The 24,817-nt window shown below is 41.3% G+C and overlaps 1 pseudogene; it reads left to right on the top strand.

Annotated features, from left to right (window-relative positions):
* Positions 1–6,057: 6,057 nt before the first annotated feature.
* LOC113095053 (uncharacterized protein K02A2.6-like) lies at positions 6,058–23,509 on the top strand (annotated as a pseudogene).
* Positions 23,510–24,817: the final 1,308 nt, after the last annotated feature.

Genomic DNA, 24,817 nt, shown 5'->3' with positions numbered 1-24,817 from the left:
ATCCTTAGGGGAGACCCAACTCCTCTCATCAGGACCATACCCCTCCCAATCGACTAAATATTGGTGTCCACGACCCCGACGCCGCCTATCTATGATCCTGCGGACGGTGTAGACCGGGGAGTCTTCGATACGAACGGCAGAGAAAGACGTGGGGGGGGGGGGGGTTGAGCGGGAGACCGGTTTAATGCAGGAGACGTGAAACACCGGGTGAACACGACGAAGATTCTGCGGCAACCGGAGTTTGACGGCGACAGGGTTAACGATCTTGATAATGCGGAACGGTCCGATGAAGCGGGGGGGCAGTTTACGGGAGTCAGACTGGAGGGGTAAATTAGATGTAGAAAGCCAAACCTTCTGACCCGCGACGTAGCGAGGACTTTTGACACGCGATCTATTAGCAGCCACACACATGCGTCTCTTAGAACGACATAGTGCAGATCTCACCCTCTTCCAGGTTCGCTTACAGCGACTGATAAAGGTCTGAACGGACGGGCAGTAAGAATCGGTCTCTTGGGATGAAAATAAGGGCGGTTGATAGCTGAGGCAACATTGAAAGGGAGAGATACCAGAGGCCGAGGAAGGGAGGGAATTATGAGCATACTCAGCCCAGGAAAGCTGTTCGGCCCAAGACGAGGGATTACGAAAGGCTAGACTGCGGAGCATGCGGGCAACAATCTGATTGGCTCGCTCGGCCTGGCCATTAGTCTGTGGGTGAAAACCCGAGGAAAGGCTAGCAGTGGCACCTATGAGACGCCAAAATTCTCTCCAGAACTGCGAGGCGAATTGCGGACCCCTATCGGACACGACGTCGGTGGGCAACCCATGAAACTTAAACACATTATCAATCATAATCTGGGCCGTTTCCTTAGCAGAGGGCAGTTTGGTAAGGGGAATGAAGTGCGCCGATTTAGAAAAGCGGTCGACTACCGTCAGGATGACAGTCTTACCGGCCGAGGGCGGAAAACCGGTGATAAAGTCGAGAGCGATATGGGACCACGGGCGAGAGGGCACAGGTAGCGGACGGAGGAGACCAGCAGGTGGGGAATTGCCAGTCTTGGTCTGGGCACAAACAGAGCAGGCGGCGATAAAACAGCGCGCATCGCGTTCTAAAGAGGGCCACCAGAAACGCTGGCGGATAAATGCGATAGTACCTCGAACACCGGGATGAACCGCTAGTCTAGAGGAATGGGCCCATTGAAGAACTGCTAATCGTGTGTGAACTGGGACAAAGAGGCTGCCCCTAGGGCAGTTACGGGGAGTAGCGACGTGAGAGAGTGCGCGCTTAACCGGTCTCTCGATTCCCCAGACCGTAGCCCCCACCACCCGACCGGGAGGAATAATCTCCTCTCGGGGGGTGCGGCCGATCGAGGGATCGAAAAGTCGAGACAACGCGTCCGGCTTACCGTGCTTAGAGCCCAGACGGTATGAAATGACAAAATCAAAACGCGTAAAGAAAAGGGCACAACGAGCCTGACGCGAGTTCAATCTCTTGGCGGAGCGAATGTATTCTAAATTGCGATGAACAGTCAAAACAATAAAAGGGACACAGGAACCCTCTAACCACTGCCGCCACTCACCCAATGCCAGGCGGATGGAGAGGAGCTCACGATTCCCGACATCGTAATTATGTTCAGCGGGGGAGAGGCGGTGGGAGAAGTACGCGCAAGGGTGTATCTTATTATCCGACGCTGACCACTGGGAAAGAACGGCTCCCACCCCTACCTCGGAGGCGTCGACCTCAACGATAAACTGTCTTGAGCTATCTGGAGTGAGGAGGATGGGCGCGGACGTAAAAAGGGTCTTTAGCCGGTAAAACGCCTCCTGCGCAGAACTGGACCAACCGAAACAAGACTTAACCGAAGTGAGGGCGGTGAGTGGCGCGGCCACCTGGCTGAAGTTGCGTATAAAGCGGCGATAGAAATTAGCAAAACCGAGAAAGCGCTGTAGCGAGACACGAGAATCAGGGACGGGCCAATCGAGCACGGCCTGGACCTTGGTAGGGTCCATACTGATCCCCTCTGCTGAGATAACGGAGCCTAGAAACGTTATAGACGAAGCATGAAAGGAGCACTTCTCGGCCTTAACAAAGAGTCGATTCTCAAGCAAACGTTGGAGAACGCGGCGAACGTGCTGCACGTGAATCTGGAGAGAGGACGAAAAAATCAAAATGTCATAGAGATAGACAAAAACGAATAAATTGAGCATATCCCGAAGGACGTCATTGATCAGAGCTTGAAAGACAGCGGGGGCGTTGACCAATCCGAAGGGAAGGACTCTATACTCGAAGTGGCCGAGGGGCGTGTTAAAGGCGGTCTTCCACTCGTCCCCCTCCCGAATGCGTACGAGATGGTAAGCGTTACGTAGGTCGAGCTTGGTAAAGACCTTTGCCCCCTGCACGATATCAAAGGCTGAGGACATCAGCGGCAGTGGGTAACGATTCTTAACAGTGATGTCGTTCAGCCCCCGATAATCTATGCATGGGCGCAAAGAGCTGTCTTTCTTCTTGACAAAAAAGAATCCGGCGCTGGCAGGCGACGAGGAAGGAACCCTTTTGCATGATGTGTTATTGAACCCATCGACAATACCTACTACGGCAAATGTAAATAAATAAACAAATAAAACATCTGGGTGAACATCCATTGACATTTATTAGTGTTGTAATAACAAAATTTGTATGTCAGATCATCATATATGGTAATTTCAATATCTTAAAATCTGGAACAGTAATTTCAACATTCAACATTGTATCTGTGTGTGTCAGTCAGTGAATGGAAAAAGAAAGATCTTAAAGAGAGAGAGAGTGTGTGAGTGCTTGGCCTGGTTGCAACATTCAACACTGAGAGAGCGAGAGAGAGGATATTAATGGGGCGGATGGGCCTGGTGGCTTCTACATAGTTTGTCCAGCCTGGGCTTTATGTCTGTCAGTGCAACACGCATGTCACTCTCCTCATCTGTTTGATGAGAGCTGTCACCCCACTGTTCTTCCCAGTCATAGCTGCGGCCCCGTCAGAACACACACCCACGCACCGAGACCAGTCAAGTCCATTTGAATTAATATATTCGTCCAGCACATGATAAATCTCTTTCCCGGTGGTTCTACTTTCAAGTGCTTTACAAAACAGTATTTCCTCAACGAACATTTATTGGGAAATGAATCTTATGTACACAAGCAACACAAATGCCACATCTGTACTTTCATCTAGCTGCAGCGCAAAATATTCGCTAGCTCTCACCTGGTCCAACAGTTGAGCAAACACATCCTCAGCCATGTCTCCAATATGTCTGCTCACAGTGTTATCAGAGAGTGGTACAGCGTCAATTTTCGCGCAATGTGAAAGGAAGCCAAAAACAATGCCCTCAATGCTCTCTCAGGGACAGTAGCTTGCCGCACGAATGTTGCTGACTGCCTGGTCAAATGTTCTTCCTTTCTTTTAAAAAAGTCAATTGGTTTTTCGGCCTCTGCTGGATGCTTCTGGTTCAGGTGACGTTGAAGTTTTGATGGTTTTAAGCGTTCGTTGGAGAGTATCTCAAAGCAGAGAACGCATTTGGAGCACTCGTGTCCATTCTTGTGTGTGACGCAGGTAAATCCATACTTAATGTTTGCTGCCTCATACCTACGAGTCTTAATCGGCCAGGAGTTTTTTAGATTTTTTTTATCTGAGGTTTCGATTTGCTGACTCGTCAGGTTTTTTCCTTTTTAAAAATCTATCCATTTTGATAGAGGTTTGACAGAGTTAGCCAGCTAACTAAATAAATAGCTGAATAGCTGAGCACTGGCGGTTGTTACCAAGGCTACACTGACAGATTACGTGTACCAGCCAATCAGAAAGATTAGTATTAAATGTTTAATGTTCAGATATCGACAAATTATTAGAATGCTATTTCATAACAATACTCATAATAATAATTACAAAAATATTTTTTTATATTTGTAAAATATTTATATAATTTTCTTTTTTTTTTGCTTTTCTCTTCCAACTTGCTGCGGCCCCCACTTTGAAAACCACTGGTCTAGGCAATTCAGGTGATGAGTGTTCAGATGCTGTTTCCCGATGTTCTGACTCCCCGATCTGTTGTGCTGCTTCCTTTAAAAAAATCAGTTAAAAGTGCAGATGACTCAAGTTATTGGTCTGAGTGGTCAGTGAAGAGAAGGTCGCTGGAGTGAGTCAACCCCGTCTTTTGAAAGGGACAAGGATATCGTGGTCCTCCTCAACCGGAACCAAAACGGCCACCACAGGTTCCTCCAGCTGCTAAGGGTTGGAGAAATCTGTCTGTCATTCAACCTCAGCAGGAACAGGAACCCGTGTGAGCTCCTCCACCGGGGGCACGGTGTCCTTACAGTGCTTCTCTTTATGGTTTGTTTAAGCTGTTCATTGTCCGAGAGGGGCCTCTGTCGTTTGAATGAGAGGGAGCTCCAGTGCCTGTATAGGCTGGGACTATACCTAGCGTGTGTTCTATACCTCCTGAGGCAGAAGGGGTTCAATAGCCTGTATGGGATGGAGCATTTCTTGAAGGCCTGCTGCGGGTACTTTCCGAGGCCAATCCCAAAAATATTTTTGCGGTTTTCCAGCCAGTTTGTGTGTGTGTGAGTGTGTGTGTGTGTGAGAGAGAGAGAGAGAGAGCATCATTAGAAGTCAGATTTAAACTATTTGAGATAAAACAGCAGGTAGGTTTGAGCAATTTAGACTTTTGAACATGTAAAGGAAGAACATATTGTTCCCCTCAAAGTCAAGTAAAGTCACCTTTATTTATATAGCGCTTTAAACAAAATACATTGTGTCAAAGCAACTGAACAACATTCATTAGGAAAACAGTGTGTCAATAATGCAAAATGATAGTTAACAAAGGTTGTTAAGTGTCAGGTGCTGGTGTGGAAAGGTATATAATTAGATAAAATTAGTGAGTCTAGGGCCAGTTTGTGTGTGTACAGGTGTGTGTGTGTGCGTTTTTTAATTATACTTTAATTATTTGCTTAGATAATTTTTATATTTTGTATATAAATGTACACACACACACACACACACATTATATATTTTTGATATTAACGGTTCTTAGCTTTTTAAATATTTAAATGTTAAAAAATAATAATCCGCCATACTACAGAGATGCAGAAGCAACCGTTCCAACAGAGAGCAATAGACAGGCTCAAGAAAATGCTTTGTTACTGAGAAGTGGGCCTGTTATAGTAGTAGTATAGTACATCACAATCGTATACAGTTATCCCCACACACTCTACATATGAAAAAAAAATATATAGATTCCATTAATTGTTCAATAAATAATTTTCTTAACAATTGTCTTTCTTTCTTCATAAAGATAATTCAGCTTTATTGTTGAAGTACTTCAGTTTCTAATTCCATCAAATAAAATTTGTCCATCTTGTCGTCTTCCGCTGGGGGCGTGTCTCCAGAAGCGCTTGTCAGAGGAGCGGGAGCCCGGCTTTCACTCAAAGTGGACTTGTTGATTCCGCCGCATCATCTGCTCTATTTGGAGTGACGCCGTAGATCGGCCGAGCATCAAGGTAAAAAGAAAGCGAAAAGAGATAAACATCTTTGGTTTTCAATATCTGCATTGAATGAAACGGCTATTCCACAACAGATTCATTCGTTTTTGAAACTCGGTGACTAATAACAATTTTAATAATTGCTAATAATATTTCCAACCATATTAATATCACAATGGTCTAGGCCAAATATGTACTTTTATTTTATTATCACAGCATATTAATATTAGTGCACATTGCAATGCTTTCATGTTTGGAAAGCTTTAAGTAATTTATTATGGTAGGTACACCTTCTTCCCCTGAATGTGGTCTATGATCTACACACACGTACAGTTTCCATGAGATATTTACAATTATAACTTTCTGTTCTGTGTGTACCCGTCAGGACAATAAAAAGATGAGCAGCTCAGAAGGAGATAACCTGGGGTCTTTTGAAGGAGGTGTTAGTCAGTCGAGTCAATTCCCTCGAGAGATTTGCTATCGAGCAGCTCTCTGATTTGATGGAAACACACAGAGACCTCCAGGAAACAGTAAACGACAGGCTGATCAATAACATGGCTGCAGTTAAGACTGACCTGACCTCATACGTAGCAAACCAAAACCATAAGATAGAGGAGCTGAGAAAGCAGCTGAAAGGAAAGGTCAGCAATCCTGATATTTCTGTCAGAATCTGAAAAACCTGGAGATGAACGCAGTGACGGTCCTCAACGAAGGGGTTTCCAGGGGCGTCTGGGAGGAGGACTGGACTCCTGCGGGGGGAAAAAAGCTCATTAAGAGGACCAGTGAATAAAAAAACACAAATAAACAAATGAAGAATTCTGATCTTGTCTTGTTTTTTTGTCAAGTCACCTTTATTTATATAGCACTTTAAACAAAATACATTGCGTCAAAGCAACTGAACAACATTCATTAGGAAAACAGTGTCTCAATAATGCAAAATGATAGTTAAAGACAGTTCATCATTGAATTCAGTGATATCATCTCTGTTCAGTTAAATAGTGTCTGTGCATTTATCTGCAATCAAGTCAACGATATCGCTGTAGATGAAGTGACCCCAACAACTCTCCCCTCCTTGGGAGAAACCAGGCTCAGTTTGGGGGGCCAGTTCTCCTCTGACCAGACGAAACCAGTAGTTCAATTCCAGACTGCAGCAAAGTCAGATTGTGCAGAAGAATCATCTGTTTCCTGTGGTCTTGTCCTGGTGCTCCTCTGAGACAAGGTCTTTACAGGGGATCTGTATCTGGGCTCTAGTTGTCCTGTGGAAGATTTTTATTAGTAAGGTTTTAATTAATCAAGTATATAATCAATGTGAATCTAGCCATTTTTGCTGCTAGTTATTATTCTATTAAAATCTTATAGGTCTAAAATCTAATAGAAAGTTGCCTACGCCCTGGAATGTACAAAACTGATGAGAAACACATGGTCAGACATATATACAGGGCCTTTCTTTAGAATAAATCAAGCAGAGGGCCTCTCCTCTCTAGGGATGTATGATAAGTGTAGTCGAAAGGAAAAGTTTGACTATGTGGAACCGCCCCATATAGTGTATATAAGGAGAAACCAAATAACATTCGAGAGATCTCCTTGCAAGGAACTCTCGGCTTTGTTTTGCTTAAAATAAAGTATTTTCTTCTGAGAGAAAAATCCCTGACTGAGTTCGATTCTTTGGAGAACTGGCAAAATACACCACAGATTTGGCACCCCAGATGGGACTGGAAAGGAGCAGAGTGGACGACTGCTTTTGAGCTGACTGATGAGCAAAACACACAGTGGTGGCCACCATTGAATAAGGTAAGCATTTTTGCTTATATAATTAGTGTGTGTTGTTGACTGGTCAGTTCTGAGTGGTAAGGACACTTAAAATCTGCTCTTCCAAATTTAGAAAAATAATAGGATATCTAAATTGAAAAAGGGGTTTTACTCCAGAAGAAATAACTGCATGCACATATTTGGTTTATTAATAGGAAAGCCTTGGAAGGCAATCTTGATTTAAAGGGGGGGTGAAATGCTATTTCATGCATACTGAGTTTTTTACACTGTTAAAGAGTTGGATTCCCATGCTAAACATGGACAAAGTTTAAAAAATTAAGTTGTACGTTTGAAGGAGTATTTCTGTTCCAAAAATACTCCTTCCGGTTTGTCACAAGTTTGGGAAAGTTTTTTTCGAGTATGGCTCTGTGTGACGTTAGATGGAGCGGAATTTCCTTATATGGGTCCTGAGGCACTTCTGCCGGAAGAGCGCACGCTCCCGTATAGCAGAGCACTGAGAGCACAACAGACTTCACTGATCAGAGCGAGAGCGTCGCCAAATGTCACAAAAGAAGTGTGTTTTTGGTTGCCAGGGCAAGACAACCCTGCACAGATTACCAAAAGAGAAACAGCATTAAGGGACCAGTGGATGGAGTTTATTTTTACAGAGCATCAACGGAGTTGTGCAAGTGTTTGTGTTTGTTCCCTGCATTTCGAAGATGCTTGTTTTACAAACAAGGCCCAGTTTGACGACGGATTTGCGTATCGTTTATTTCTTAAGGATAATGCTGTCCCAACGAAAAAGGGTCACGATCGTGTGTTGGAACCACAGGCGGTGAGTAAAACTGCTTCAAATATCTCTGCCTCCTTGTTAGTGCGTCCCCTCCCATTGGAGACCCGGGTTCGAGCCCCGCTCGGAGCGAGTCCTTGCTGCTGCTGCTCTCGTTCAGTTTCAGCCTTCACAGCTGTCACAGCTTCCAAACGCTGTCAACGCAACTGGCGCTCGTGATTCTTTAGCTCGGCCCACACGTCACGCCTCCAGGCGCTCGTGTTTTTCCGGGAAAAATCGGTACAGACTATCTTTCTCTTATGAATATAATAAAACTAAATACTTTTTGGAGTTATGAAGGATGCAGTACTACTCTATAGGTACTCAAGATTAACAGGATATTGAGTGAAAACGAGCATTTCACCCCCCCTTTAAGACAAATATGGTGTAGGCTAGAGCTGCACGATTAATCGTTAAAAGATCGCGATCTCGATTCAGACACCCTCTCGATCTCATTTCTAAAAGACAACGATTCCCCGAGTTTGTTAAACCTTTGACAAAGTCTTACCGGATCATTCAAATCCGTGCGCGCACTGCCGCTGACACAGAGAGAGCTCTTACCATGTTTGGTTAAGAAACATCTTCACAAACAGTCTTTTCAACTACACAGTATTATATCTGTCTTACAGTCATTTATATTATCACATAAATACTGGGATAAAGTTTATAGTTTAAATATAAACATTGATGTCTATATGGCAGCGATCAAAATATAACAAATCCCCTTTTGAAAGTACTGCGCTTTAAATAACGTTTGTGTCGATTGCATTGTTTCACCAATAGGTGGCGACAAGTGTCTTAATTTATTTGTCAATGAATTAATTTTTCATTCAAGAGAATCGTTCAAAAACGCTGATTCATCCAGAAATGAAACAAGTGTAGTATGTTTATGAGTGAGTCGTTGAATCAGTGATCTAAACAACTTTTTCATCATTCTAATATTAAAAAAACTGGGGTTTTAAATATATTATATATACACTACCAGTCAAAAGTTTTTGAACCATAAGATGTGTAATGTTTTTTTAAAGTCTCTTCTGCTCAACAAACTATATTTATCTGATCCAAAGTACAGCAAAAACAGTAAAGTTTTGAAATATTTTTACCATTTAAAATAACTGCTTTCACTTGAATGTATTTTAAAATGTAATTTATTTCTGTGGTGTGCAGCTGTATTTTCAGCATCATTACTCCAGTCTTCAGTGTCACATGATCTTCAGAAATCATTCTAATATGCTGTTTTGCCGTTCAAAAAAAAACATTATTATTATTATTATTATTATTATTATTATTATTATGTTGAAAACAGATGAGTAGATTTTTTCAGGTTTCTTTGATAGAAAGTTCAGAAGAACAATAATTGTGTGTAATAGAAATATTTTGTTATAAATGTCTTTGTCACACTTGATCAATTTAAAAGAATCCTTGCAAAATAAAATAATTAATTTATATACTTGTGATAATGATAATGTTAATAGTAATAATAATAATAAAGAATCGTAGGAGTCGTGCAGCCCTAGTGTAGGCAGAAAGACATTGTATGCAATGGTCTGTGTTTATTGGATAGCTGTGCCAGGTAAGGACAGTGATAAACGGATAAGCAGATTAGTTAAGGAATCGCGAGGAAAAGCCCTACGGATACCGCTTTGAGAAAGTATAAGTGAAATTTACATTTAATCATTTAGCAGACCTTTTATCCAAAGCGACTTACAAATGAGAACAATATAAGCAGTCAGGTCAACAAGAGAACAACAACAGAATACAAGTGCCATGACAAGTCTCAGTTAGTCTAGTATAGAACGCATAGCCAGGTGTATATATATATATATATATATATATATATATATATATATATATATATTTTTTTTTTTTTTTTTTTTTTTTTATTAAATGAAAAAGAAAAGAAAAGGAAAAGTACTGGTGTTAGTAGGTTAAGTGCAGGCGAAAAAGATGAGTCTTTAGATGTTTCTTGAAAACGAGTAAAGACTCAGCTGTACGAATTGAGATTGGGAGGTCACTCCACCAGCTGGGCACAGTCCAGGAAAAGGTCTGTGAGAGTGATTTTGAATTTCTTTGGGATGGCACCACAAGGCGTTGTTCACTTGCAGAGCGCAAACTTCTGGAGGGAACATAGGATTTAACCACTGAGTTTAGGTAAGTTGGTGCCGTGCCAGTGGTCGTCTTGTAGGCAAGCATCAGTGCCTTGAATTTGATGCGAGCGGCTACTGGTAGCCAGTGTAACCTGATGAGGAGAGGAGTAACATGAGCTTTTTTTGGCTCATTGAAGACAACCCTCGCTGCTGTATTCTGGATCATTTGCAGAGGCTTGACAGTACATGCAGGAAGAGCCAGGAGAGCATTACAATAGTCACTTTATATCTAATATGTGAAGACATCTAAAATGTGTATCTTGTTATCCCTGGGACACAGTATGAAAGTTAATCCATTACAGAGTCTCAGAGATTGGGCTTGTGTAAATGTAAAAAATAAAATACATAACTTGTGCAATGTGGAATGAGAGCAAGATTGGGTGACCAAGTTAATAGACATTTTGATACAAAAGCTATAGGCATTTTATAATAGGAAGGGAACTAGATGCTTAAAGAATTAAATTTAATTATTTTATTTACAATAATAGGCATTATTTTATGTTGGTTAGGAAACATTAATTCACCAATACCAGATTATTCTGAATCATTTATGCAAATATAGAAGAAAAATGATGATTGAAGTCTTTATTTTACCATATGCATGTCATGCTGTTATAAAAGGAAGGTTTATTTTGTTTTATTGCAGTATACTTAGATAATAAAGGTAGCTGATTTCTGCATCTTGCAACAAAGAAAAAAATGCTTGCTATTTTCCTGCAATGAAGAACTTGCTTTACTAACATAGAATAAGAGAACTGCTGTTTTCAACCAGATGATTTAGTTTTTATTAAGGGACCACTGAAAGAAGAGGTTGAAAAGTGAAAATTAGAAAAAGAGCTGACTGCTCAGACACAATTTGGTCAGAAGTTACATAGGTACATTTGATTAATGCAGTCTCTGAGTGTTCAAATTTCAGATGACTTCTGGAACAGTGCCTTGACAAAGGAAAGCAATGGAATGGAGTCTGTCGAGGAATGGCAAAGCAGCAAACACAGCTGCAGAGAGAAGAAGAGGGAGGGGCTGACGGATGTTCCCCTCCCCTCCTGAAAGAGAGAAAAACTTTTCAGCATGGAGAAAGAAAGAATCAAAGCAGGAAAAGGTGAATCTTTCACTTGAGACTTTTCCTGAGGGTAAAGAGAACATTATGAAATGCAAAACTCTGGCAGAAAGCAACCAGAAGCCAGACTGAGAAGAAGCAGAGAAACAACGGAGACCGTACACACAACATCAGGTCTTTGAGTGCCATCACAGACTGACAACCCAGTACAACAGCCCGTGCTGATGATGTCACCAGAAGGACTTCTATCCCTTCTGTGCACAGGTGCTGCATATTCAATGAACACTATAGAGACTGCTTCAAATGTTAATTATTTTATTTCATTATTTTATTTACTATGTTTTAATCTTGATTATTCACTGGTCTCACAGCACTTCCTTAAATTCTGTGTTTTAACTAACTCTCTCAATCTGCTTTTCAATAGGTACCAGTCCAGCCTCATGTCTTAAAGAAAAAATCATTTTGACAGACAGAAGTGAGTACTTGACTCACCAATCAGATAAACATGGAGCTGGATTTGGCATAGTAAGACTGTTTCATTAACCAACTGGGGGAAAGCACAACTGAATACTTGACAACAATGCTGACCTCTTTAGGAAAGAAGAGAATAAATAAATTAATAAATAAATAAAGGGTATCTTGATGAACAATAGAAAAAATATATATGTTTGAAAAAATAGAAATATTGGTCACTCCATTTTGTTTAAAGGTAATTTTCTAAGGTAAAACTGAATAAAATAATAATGAATAAAAAATTATTCCAAAGATCCAAAATCATGTAATCACATATACTGTCATCACTGGGGATAACCAGATGGAAATGTTGATGGCCACGGATCCAAGATTTACAGAGATCTCCAATCCTCTTCTCAGAGTCGCTCATGAGCAATAACAAAAAAGTATTTGACTAAACTTTAAATTAGACAAACACATGACATTTGAGAAATGATAATTGGCTCTCTCAAATGCCCAATGCCTAGGCCTAATATTCTAAACAAATTCATCTAGGAGATTTTGGAAAAAGGAAGGAAAGAAAGAAAAGAAAAGTTTTTGGCAAAAAAAAAAAAAAAAAAAAAGGGGGAAGTGAAAGTGTGTGAAAAAGTATGAATGATGGTGTTGTATGGCATGAAAGAGAGTGTCTGACGAGACACTGAGGCAATTCAATCAATTTGCCCAAACAGCTGTATACAAATTTGAATGTGGGCCCACAGGGCAAACTTATGCCCAGAAAAATAATGACCATGGATGTATTTGGTTAAGTTTCCTGGTCAGTACCAAGGTCTTTGTTGTGGCAGAAATAAAAACAGTGCCACACATGCGCAGCGTATAACATGGGAAGGCAGAGCAAAGCAAGCTTGCTCTGTCCACCCCACATCTAACTTTCTTTTCAGCATATCATGATGGAGCAGATTGTGTCAAAAGGATGAAATATTATCTTTCTAAAAGTTAAAATAAAGTGGGTTGAGTGTTTTCCAGGTCAAAAGGCCTATGCTACTGAGCAAGATTGGACTAGATAAATTATCCATTAATATAGTGGAACTCAGTTTACAAAACAAAGAGATAACTGAACAAGCAAATTGTTGAGAATAAAATTGAAATGAATTTAAAAATAGTAAGGATGCCAATAACGGAGTAAAACCAAATTCTTTGTTATATTATAAAAAATGGGTATTCACCCTTTTCTCATTATAAGGACAGCACTGGAATTGTGAAATCTCAAAAAGGGGCCAAGACAGCCCTCAACCCACATTACATTTCCACAGGTCACACCAAGAAGGACGACTGGCAAGATGAACAAATTAGCATGCTTGATAACACTAACAAAAAACTCGGAAGTTTTCCATTTACAGGTGACAGCAGTTCCAGTAAGACCAAGGAATGCTTCGCCCCATCAAAGAGAACCAGTGAGGGTGCAGAAATGATCTCGAGAGCCTTGCATTAATCAGAAAAATGGTTACAGAGTGACACCTGAGTTCACATCTCTAACCTTAAAATACCCCAACCAGCTTCAACAACTCCACACAGCATGAAGTGAGGGATGAAGGGCGTGCTAGTAACGACCCACCCTTGCCAACGAGGGAAAGACCATTGCAACGACTCGCAAAGAGTCTCCCTGGTGAAGAAGGAATGAGACATGATGGGACTGCTACTGAGATCAAAATACTTGGGAGCAGATATGAGCCAACAAATAGAAAAGAAAAAGTGGAAAGAGAATTTTAAGTAATGGTAGATGAAGAATTGGAAGGTTATGAGAAGGGAAATATGGATGTAGGAAGATTTCAAGGGAGAATAGAGCAATTGAATGCAACAAATAGAATGAAAGGAGCAAAGTAGAAAAGCTCAAGAATAGAAAATTGAAGAAGGAAAAGTATGTGTTATGTTTTGGGGAAAATGCTGTATTTATAGAAGGGACCATTTAATGAAGTACTGATCAAATTGAAAAGGCTAAGAATGGTAGATAAAGAAAATGTTGTAAAAGAGAATAAAATGTAAGACTGGTTTGATTTACAGTTAGGAGCATGTGGAGCATAGTTTATAATTAAATAGGGAAAGTTTTTAGGAATGGCATTAATGACAGGATATTTACTATTTTACTGTATACTTCCTATATTGAGGTCACTAGTCAAAGCCACAGCTAAGCAAATTAAATTAAAAGATGTCAAGATAATGGGAAATTGATACATAAGGTATCTAAGCTGAAGTTCAACTCTTATAATCTTGTGATATTCAATGTGTGATGTGATTTGTATGTGTATGTATTTTTATGCCTTTTATACATAACTGTGATAACCAGGCAAATGCCAAGCCAATTGCATGTTAATGCTTTTAACAATGTTTACTATTAAAGAGGGGTTAGGGAGACTGGATCTTTTACTCACTCCATGTCAAATTAGGAGAGAGATGTTTGGTCCAGTAATCCCTCAGAGTGGAATTTCATAATCTAGTCACTGGTGATAATACAATGTGACTTATTTAGTCACTAGGTAGTGTAACTAATATGACTGGATTATGGAGTAGCACTCTGGATAAGAATAATCAAATGTGAGACTTATTACGTCTCAAAGGGGAGAATATGTGGAAGATTTTATTAGTAAGGTTTTAATTAATCAAGTATATAATCAATGTGAATCTAGCCCTTTTTGCTGCTAGTTATTATTCTATTAAAATCTTATAGGCCTAAAATCTAATAGAAAGTTGCCTACACCCTGGAATGTACAAAACTGATGAGAAACACATGGTCAGACATATATACAGGGCCTTTCTTTAGAATAAATCAAGCAGAGGGCCTCTCCTCTCTAGGGATGTATGATAAGTGTAGTCGAAAGGAAAAGTTTGACTATGTGGAACCGCCCCATATAGTGTATATAAGGAGAAACCAAATAACATTCGAGAGATCTCCTTGCAAGGAACTCTCGGCTTTGTTTTGCTTAAAATAAAGTATTTTCTTCTGAGAGAAAAATCCCTGACTGAGTTCGATTCTTTGGAGAACCGGCAAAATACACCACAGTCCTGGTCTCCGCTGTCTTTCAGGGCAGTAGAGGTCCTTTCTAGATGCTGATCCACCATCTGGTCTGGATACGTACTGGATCTGGGTGACTGCAGTGACCCTCTGATCTGGATACAGACTGGATCTGGTGGCCAGCGTGCAGAACAACCACCCAATAAAGCATTACAATAGTCTAACCTTGAAGTCATAAATGCATGGATTAACATTTCTGCATTTGACATTGAGAGCATAGGCCGTAATTTAGATATATTTTTGAGATGGAAAAATGCAGTTTTACAAATGCTAGAAACGTGGCTTTCTAAGGAAAGATTGCGATCAAGTAGCACACCTAGGTTCCTAACTGGTTTGTTCTGGTTGTTCTGCACGCTTAACCAAATCACACAAGATTCTGTTGAGATTATTAATGCAATAACCAATCAGAGGCGTTCAGATGTCATCGCTAAAATGCCGGTGCTTCCTTCACTCACTCACTGACTGAATACCTCTTTCTGGTGAATTCTCTTGTCAGAAACATCAAAGTGCAGATGTGTGTACGAATCTGTAAATAAGATATTGATTTCACAGTGTTAACAGGTTCAGTGATTTTAATGGGAGTTTCTGAGAGTGCTTGAACTCTAGACTGTCAGTGAAAATGTTCTTTGATAATGCAAATGTTATTTGCTCTCTTTCTGTACAATGAACGCTTAGTATCCTAACTTACAATGTTTTTATATCACATTAACTTCCACTGTTAAATTGACATTTAATATAAAGTCAGTCATATTAAAAATATATGTTATGGCATGACACCCATATCTGGTAAGTAAACATTATTAGGTTACTTTGACCATCACATATTATCTAACATAATCTATGTAGGTGAGAATCGAGATATTTCATGATATAGTTCATGCGTCTGAGAAGGTTTCTAATCAAATTTAAATAAAAATAAAATAATAATATTAAAAATAATGCTCAATAATGATTTGCTAATATGCTGTTGTAGCTCCTGTGTGTCACATGACGACCCCCCCCCCCCCACTCATGCCCACTCAAAAATAATGAGTGCATGACTCCCCTCTTATACATTAAATACAATATTATTTCATTATTAATATAAATAATGCAGCATACACAGATTGAGCAACCACTCTTTGATCTGGCCAGTCACGTGATCAGCGCACCTAGAATGGGAAAAAGAACAGTTCGATAGTGAGTGCTTCAGCACTATCAACCCCCCCCCCAAAAAAAAAAACCCAAAGAAAATTTGGAAACAACTTTGTAAGAATAAATAGTTGATTACATCTTGAAAAAAATCATTAATCAATTATAATAAAATAAACTTTTATTGGCAAAGCCCAATACTTTCTGCAGACTTATGTTGTCCACCAGAGGGCAGCAAAGACTTATTCATGTGACGCATGAGCTCTCGTCTCTGACCTTATGTGAAAGATATTATAAACCGATTATAAACAGGAAAGAGAAGAAGCCTTAAAGTGGTCCATTCAATCCTTTTTACAACGTGTGGTTATTTCTACTTTTTTAAATTTCACTTTATTTATTATTGCAGTATATTTTCTTATGCATTTGCAGTAATATTTTACTTAACAATAAAATCTCAAGTCAACCTTAGAAACAGTCGTATAAAGCTACCATTGGCATATTGTTCGTACATTGCTTAAAACATCCGAGATCCAACAAGACATCCAAGATAATATCATCATGCTCATCATGAACCAGCTAATTAGGTTATGATTAGTATAGCTGGATTAAGTTATCTGATTTAATTGCACGTTCATGTGCTGGCTTAAAAGGGGATATGTATCAATAGACGGATATTTTGTGACGTCATTGTTTATCGCGTTCCATCATGGGAGTCGTGTGGCAGGAAACACCACTAGAAAACTGTAATTTGATTGTTTTGCACGTTTGGAGGAGGATTTAGAGAAGAGGATGGTTCACTCTTGCTGTGTAGTCGATTGTACGGCTCGTTGGGGGCCTGATAAAAAGTTTTTTCGAATTCCCTCTGAAAAGGATAGTGAAAAACTAAATAAATGGTTGCGTGCAATTAGGCGATTGAACCTGGAAGCTCCGAAGAAACCCTGCATTCCTGCAGCTTCTGATCGAGTTTGTGAGGCACATTTTGTTCATGGTAAGTCTTAGTGACTATGTATTTATAGAAGATTGAATAAAAATTAAATAAAACTGAGTCAAATCAACCGAGTCATATGTTTTCGCGTGCTGATTCAGGTGTCCCAAACCGCGATCCACAGCACCCAGACGATGTTCCTCACATCAAAATGGGCTATTCTGGATCGCAAAACTTAAAAGCAAAAGAAAAGGAGAAATGTGTAAGCTGTGATTTTTCACCATTAGTACAGACGCCATTGAAAGTCTCACACTGAACACAATTGAATTGGTACAACAGTCACTGCATTTTCAATAAATACAGTAAGTAAATAAGAACACTGATCAATGAAGACTTACCCGGCTTTGCAGTCGCAGTGAGAAGTGATTATTTTGCCGTTCTCTTTGGCGATCACCCACGGGAGATGCGAATCACGGACGAGTCGGACCAACGTTTTTTTGTCATCCCAGATCTCATATGGGCTTTGAATAACTTCGATTTTGTCACCAATACAAATTTTGAGCTTCTCTCCAAACCTCCTCCGGTCTTCAGATGTTAAAGTGCTTATATATTGTCAATCTTGCCCGCTAACTCTCTTGAAAGTGCTCGTTGCGTCTTTACAGCCCACCATACTGTTTGTTTTGTTGCCACACAACCACTCGCGCATGCGTACAAAGATGTCAACAAAGATCCTCCTATAGTAGAAACACTGATCAGCAACACTGTGATTGCCTGCCCCTTTTTTAAAAATAACAATTTTTTTAACTGAATGTGGCGGGGCGGTGTAATTTTTGGAACAGAATAGCAAATTTTTATTCCCTAATAAATAAAGTCAGACTACGCCACCCTAGGGGTTAGCCCCCAGGGAAAATACTCAAACAATGAGCACAGCACACAGGTTCGGTTCCCTCATAGAATTGGGCAAGAGACGGGAGTAATACAAAAATACAAATGTTTATTAATAGAAAAATACTTTAAAATGTTGGACACTGAAACCCACTTTAAACTAAACAATAAGAAAAACATGCAAAAACAGAAAATAAATACCGGCAGGCCTGGGGCTCCCAACGGCAGGAACACTTCTACACGCACACACACCCCGTGTCACTTAATCACACAATCACACACTCAACAGTGTACACTGCACACAATAAAGGACGACCACCACCAGGAGGAGGAAGAGCAATCCACCCGTGGGACCCCAGCGCCTGCAAAATAAAGATAAGAAACTATAACAATGTTCAATAAAAAAAATAACCAGATGGACAACAATAAAGCAAATCCTCACAACAATAAATGTAAATGACAAAAATAAAGAAAAACCATTCAAGCGCAGGAACATCAATTAGTTGGTCACCTAAATAATACAAGACAATTTTAGCTCAATAGAGGTTCACACACAAATAAAATTGTACTTATAGATGGTTGATCACATGAACCAAGCAATTAAATGGCTTAATTAAATATTACACGCCGGTTAATTGGCTTTACATAAATAAAGATGAAATAAAAATCAAGGTAACCAAACAAACTATACTTCCAAAAATTAGAGGTTAGTTAACAGAAAATAAACAAAAGAGGTTTCAAATCAAACAAAGACACAAAGGGCAGCTAACTCCCCTACAAGTGGAAGGAACCAAATAGTCCCCCACACAATCCAGGGTCAAATATAACGCCACGATAAGAACCAAACGAGCAGTCCCAGTCTCTTTAGTGATGATCACGTCAGCGCGGCCGTATTAACCGCAGCACTTTAATAGTGTGAAGACAGTAGCAACAATCACGGCATAGAACGAGAAGGAGAATCCATCAGGAGATCACGCTAGATAGCACGCTTAAACACGGATTGGTCAGTCATGCCCACCGGTTATACAAGGGAATATAGGGAATCACGCCTGTGAAGTGAACAGTCATCAGACCCACTAAGCAGCACGGAGGGCACCGCACCAAAGCTGCACTACAACCACCGTCGACGCTAGCAAAACAAACGGGGAAATCGGACGTGACGCATCCCAGGTAACAGCCAATCAGACTTAAATGCAAGGTACTACTTGCTGATAGGCTGACACTGCTGTCAATCACCTGATACCGTTACATATAGTAACCATGGTTTGTTTTATTTGTAGTAAAATTATGGTTAATTTTTGTAAGCTCACCATGGCCAAAGAGTGCGCTCAGTTTTTCACTGCAGCAGAGCAAGAGTTATTGCTAGAAGCATATGCTGAATTAGAAACCTTAATTAAAACGCCAGGAAACCCCTCAAAGTGTGCAAAAACCAGGAAAGAGGGCTGGCAAAAAGTAGCAGAAAAGTTAAATGCATAAGTGCTCCATGTTATGGTTCTACCACTTATAAAAGTGTATATATTGTTGTATTTTTTTATAATTTCATAATTGCTTAATGTCAGAGCCAGCTCAGGACCCACAAAAACATGGGAACAAGTAAAAGTCAAGTACAAGAACATTCTCCAAAATGGTAATCTTTTCTACTTCTACTGTTTAGCGTGTTTTACCCAAACAATGTTCAATGTTGTACACCAAGAAAAAGGTGTAGCAGAAAAAAAACAGGTGTTGGTCCTGCACCCTCACATTATACCCCAGCAGAAGAGCTGGCCCTTGGGTTAAATGAGAACTGACCCATCGTGGAGGGCATCCCTGGGGGCACCTCTTCCTTAGACCTAAAGCCAGGGACCAGTAACAGCAACACCTTCATTACTGGAAAGAGTTTTAAATGTGTCTTGCTACACTGTAAATACTTTGTTGCTGCATTAAAAATTAAGTATGTCTGTCATTTCAACTGTGTAATGTATTGATTGACTATTGCAGTAGTGAGGTTCCTTTAAGAGGCTAAGAGCTGGGGAGGGCGGGGCTGTTCTAGGGTAGGTGTGTTTTTTGGCCAGTGTGTTAGCTGGAGTTGGCCGAGCTAGATGTATGTCGCAACCCTCTACTGTGTCCTATGCAAACATTGTCACTGCCTTGAAACGTCATTATAGCCCAGCGCCATCAGAGATTGTTCAACGTTTTCATTTTCACAATTGTAAGCAGAAACCTAATCAAAGCATTTCAAACTACATTGCTGAGCTTCGACGTTTGTCTGTGCACTGTGCTTTTGGGGATCAGTTAGGAGCAATGCTGCGTGATAGAATCGTGTGCAGTGTTATGGATGAAGCGCTACAGCGACGCCTGCTGGCGGAAATGACACTAAAATTTCAAGAGGCTGAAGAAAAGGCACTAGCTGCTGAAACAGCATTGTTAAACGCTCATCTACTTCGTCAGCATCAAAACTAATCACGGCTTGAGGACGATGTTCATTATGCGACCCATGCGCATGCATCAGTAAATAAAACAGCAATTTCAAATGAAAATCCTAAACGGGACAAGCAATGTTTTAGATGTGGTGGTCAGCATACCCCACAAGCATGTAGGTTTTCCACTGCTGTATGCCAGTACTGTAATAAAAGAGGACACATTGCTCGTGTGTGTTTAACAAAGACTAAACATGGTGCTGACAAGGATGCAGCCAACTCAGAAGAACGTTACACAAATGTTGTAACTCGCAAAGAAAATGATGATTACTCTGTTTACAGCACCACAACTACTAAAGCAGAAAGAGGGGGGCAGAAGCCATATCTGGCCACTGTTATACTGAACAAACAAGCACACACAATGGAAGTAGATTCAGGAGCTGCTTGTTCTTTGATTAGTGAGCATACCTATCACTCATTGTGGCCCTCCCAACCCCCTGAAATACATGCAAACAATGGAATACTTAAGCAGTGTTCACAGGCAGCTTTGGAAGTGAAAGGGAAAATATTTGTGGAGGTAAGGTACAAAGGAACACGAAACACCCTGCCTTTGTTTGTCATCCAGGGCCAAGGCACTAGTCTGTTAGGACGAGACTGGTTTGATGCCCTGGGAATATCAGTGGAAGGAGTATACCGGGTACAGCTGCAGTCCATAGAGAAAATACTGACTGAATACTCTGAGGTTTTTCAGGAAATTGGGGTTTGCCAGACCCCTCCAATCTCTATTGACATTGATTCCACAATTACGCCACGTTTCTTTAAGGCCCGCCCAGTTCCTTTTGCTTTGCGACCCCAGCTGGATGAGGAGTTGGACAAATTGGTGGCTCAAGAAATTTTTGAACCGGTTCACCATGCAAAGTGGGCCACACCCATAGTGACTGTTGCAAAAAAGATGGGGGACTGAGGATTTGCGGAGATTACCGCTGTACAGTGAATACAGCCGTTAAGCCTGATGTGTACCCCATACCCACAGCATCTGAACTGTTCTTGAAGCTAGCTGGAGGAGTAGTTTTCACTAAACTTGATTTGAAACAAGCTTATCAGCAGCTTCCAGTGGATGATGACACACCGGAATTACTGATTATTAACACTCACCGTGGGCTTTTCAGGTCTCGGCGCTTGCAATTTGGGGTGTCAACAGCTGTTTCAATATTTCAAAGATTTATGGAAAATTTGCTCGCAGGAATTCCAGGAGTCCAACCATACCTGGATGACATCCTGATTTGGGGCAAAACCATGGAAGAACATAATGCACGTCTACAGGCCGTACTAAAGTGCTTTGCTGAAGCTGGACTGCGACTAAAAAAAGAGAAAAGCATTTTTGCTGCTACTCAAGTGGAGTTTTTGGGGTTTAGAGTGGATAAAGATGGCATCGAGCCAACCCGTGAAAAAGTGGAAGCTATCCAAAACGCTCCGCCTCCACAGAACAAAACAGAACTTCAGGCATTTTTGGGGTTGCTTAACTTTTACAGCTGCTTTCTTCCCAATAAAGCCACTGTCCTAGAACCCCTGCATCGCCTTCTAGACCAGTCTGGTACTTGGCAGTGGGGAGCAAAGCACAAGATGGCATATGCTGAGGCAAAAGAGTTGCTGCAGACGGATAAAGTGCTGGTGCACTATGATGAGAAGAAGCCCCTGGCAGTGGTTTGTGATGCCTCGCCCTATGGGCTTGGGGCTTTATTGTTCCACGTGGAACGTGATGGTCAGGAGAGGCCCATTTGTTTTACTTCCAGAACAATGACCACCACTGAGTGAAATTATGCCCAAATTGATAAGGAAGCATTGGCGGTGGTGTTTGCAGTCAGAAAATTTCACCAGTATCTCGCAGGCCGCCATTTCATGATTTTTACAGACCACAAACCCCTGCTGGGACTCCTGCACCATGCCAAGCCCATGCCTGCCATCCTTTCACCACGAATGCTACGTTGGAGTTTGATTGTTGGTGCCTACAACTATGAACTGTGCTACAGACCAGGCAAACAAATGGGCAATGCTGACGCCCTGAGTTGTTTACCTTTGTCGGCATCTGATGCTGTGACACCACCACCATTGGAAGTGTTGCTACTTGAAATGGTGCCAGAAGCACCCATGCATGCTGAGCGAATCGCAAACCTTACACTCAAGGACTCTGTCTTAGCACAAGTAATGCGCTGGGTGCTACATGGCTGGCTGGCTGATGTGATGGAAAGCTGTTTCAAACCATTCCTTTTGCGCCGCCATGAACTCTCTGCACATAAGAACTGTTTGCTATGGGGAAGCAGTGTGGTTGTTCCTTGCTTGGCGAGGAGAGAAATACTGGCTATGTTGCATGATGCGCACCCGGGCATTGTACGCATGAAGGGACTCGCAAGGAGTTATGTGTGGTGGCTGGGCATGGACCGAGACATTGAGGAGACTGTTAAAGCATGTGGAACCTGTCAGATGTCACGTCATGCTCCTCCAAAAGCAAAGGTGCACCCATGGGAATGGACGACAAAAAGATAGTCCCGGCTGCATGTTGACTTTGCAGGCCCCTTTCGAGGCAAAATATTCCTCATAGTGGTCGATGCACATAGCAAGTGGCTGGAGGTCTCTCTGATGAGTTCCATGTCTTCATCAGCTGTCATCAACACACTGAGACTACTTTTTGCAACACATGGTTTGCCCGACGTCATAGTTTCAGATAATGGTGCTTCGTTCACCTCTGCAGAATTCCAAGCGTTTGCTGAGCGCAACGGCATTCGCCATGTGACTACAGCACCTTATCACCCAAGCTCAAATGGTCAAGCTGAACGCATGGTGCAGACAACCAAGGAGGCCCTGTCTCGCATCACCAAGGGCGAGTAGCAGACCAGGCTCGCTCGCTTCCTGTTGTCACAGCATGTCACACCAAATTCATCAACTGGGAAAAGCCCTGCCGAGTTGCTCATGAATCGGCAACTCACCACTGCCCTAGATCGTCTGCATCCTGATCATAATGGTGATATGCTTCGCAGACAGGAGCTGAATGCTGAAAAATGCCCTGGCACAGTCAGAGAGTTTAGACCTAAGGACTTGGTGTACATGAGAAGCTACACTAGAGGTTCTAAGTGGATGCCTGGAATCATTGTAGACATCACAGGTCCCCTGTCATACAAGGTCAGAGCGGGTGATGGACAAATGCACAGACGACATGTTGATCAACTGATGGACAGGACGGCACCCTTGTCTGACCAATCAAGGTCTGAGCCAGACGGCTACACTTTCCATCCGCCTGAGTCCCCAGGGACTGAAATGCTTGAGTTACAGTCGCCTGCATTAGATGTGGGAAACCCTGATGTTGAGCTAACCGAAGCTGGAGTTGAATGCATGTCTGATTGCCCTCGTTCTCAGAGGTATCCTGTAAGAGAGCATCAGCCTCCCAGAAGATTTTCAGACTTTGTGGACTGGGGAAAAGGGGTGTAATGTATTGACTGACTATTGCAGTTGTTAGGTTCCTTTAAGAGGCTAAGAGCTGGGGAGGGCGGGGCTGTTATGGGGTAGTTGTGTTTTTTGGCCAGTGTGTTAGCTGGAGTTGGCCGAGCTAGATGTATGTCGATGTTGCCTTGTTCAGTAAAAGTTCACAAGACTACGAACGTCTCCTCATATTATTCAAGCATATTACAAACTGATTATATATTGAGTAGTGATGAATTGCTTTGACTTGTGAAGTTGAAAACTGCATAACCTAATTCAAAAAATTGTTGCTGTGTTACTGATCTAATTTTCTCCTAGTGTATTTCATTGTAATGCCATTGTGTTCTCCTTTTTTGTGCAGTTTTACATAATACACCAACACTTTTACCTGTTCCCAACATTCCATCAAAAAGTAATGAGAGTGCAACACTTTGGAATACCCATTTGTTTCTTTTGCACAAGACAGTGAAGAAACCCTCTCAGATGACTGTCCTTTGGAGGAAGGAGTGCATAAAGAACTTAATTTATAGTTGTGTACATATTATTTCTGACTACGATCTGACTTGCAGGAGGAAAGGCCAGACAGGCCTACTGCACAAAGTGATGAAAAGGTGGACAGTGTAGTACTTTTCCTTTTTATTTCTGTTGCATGAGGCTTGTGTTTATTTGTTTTTGATAATTTTTATCCAAAAATGGCACAGGGTGATATCTGTAATCTATATAAACAGCATCCTAAACAGAAAATACAGTATTTTCACCTGAAACACCAAAAATTAAGGGTAGAAATAGAACTTGACACTTTAAAGAAGAGAAAACTGGAACTAGAAATTGAAGTGCTTCAAAAGGAACTCCAGAGTAGGTGCTTATTGCAGGCGATAGATGATCATCAGTGGCTTCTATTGACATAATCATTGAAATAAAACACAAGGAAGTACGCACGTTGTCTTGTCTTTTATTAATTTAATGAAGGTTTTCGTGCAGCTCTGCCACTAGGTTGGTCCAAGTGCACTGGCTGGAGGTCATCATCAGGCTGCACCTCCACCACAGGGGTCCTCTCTTTCTGATGGTGGAAATATTGCGGAGGATGGCACATGCAACAATAATGTCACAGGCCCTGTCAGGTGCAACCCTCAGACCCTTCAGACACTGAAATGTTTCCTTTAGTTGCCCAAAGGTGGTTGCAATGTGTGCTCTTGTCCTG

This window comes from Carassius auratus, unplaced genomic scaffold (assembly GCF_003368295.1).
Source record: "Carassius auratus strain Wakin unplaced genomic scaffold, ASM336829v1 scaf_tig00215584, whole genome shotgun sequence".
NCBI lineage: Eukaryota > Metazoa > Chordata > Actinopteri > Cypriniformes > Cyprinidae > Carassius > Carassius auratus.
The sequence above is the reverse complement of the archived record's forward strand: the minus strand, read 5'-3'. Positions and strand labels throughout refer to the sequence as shown.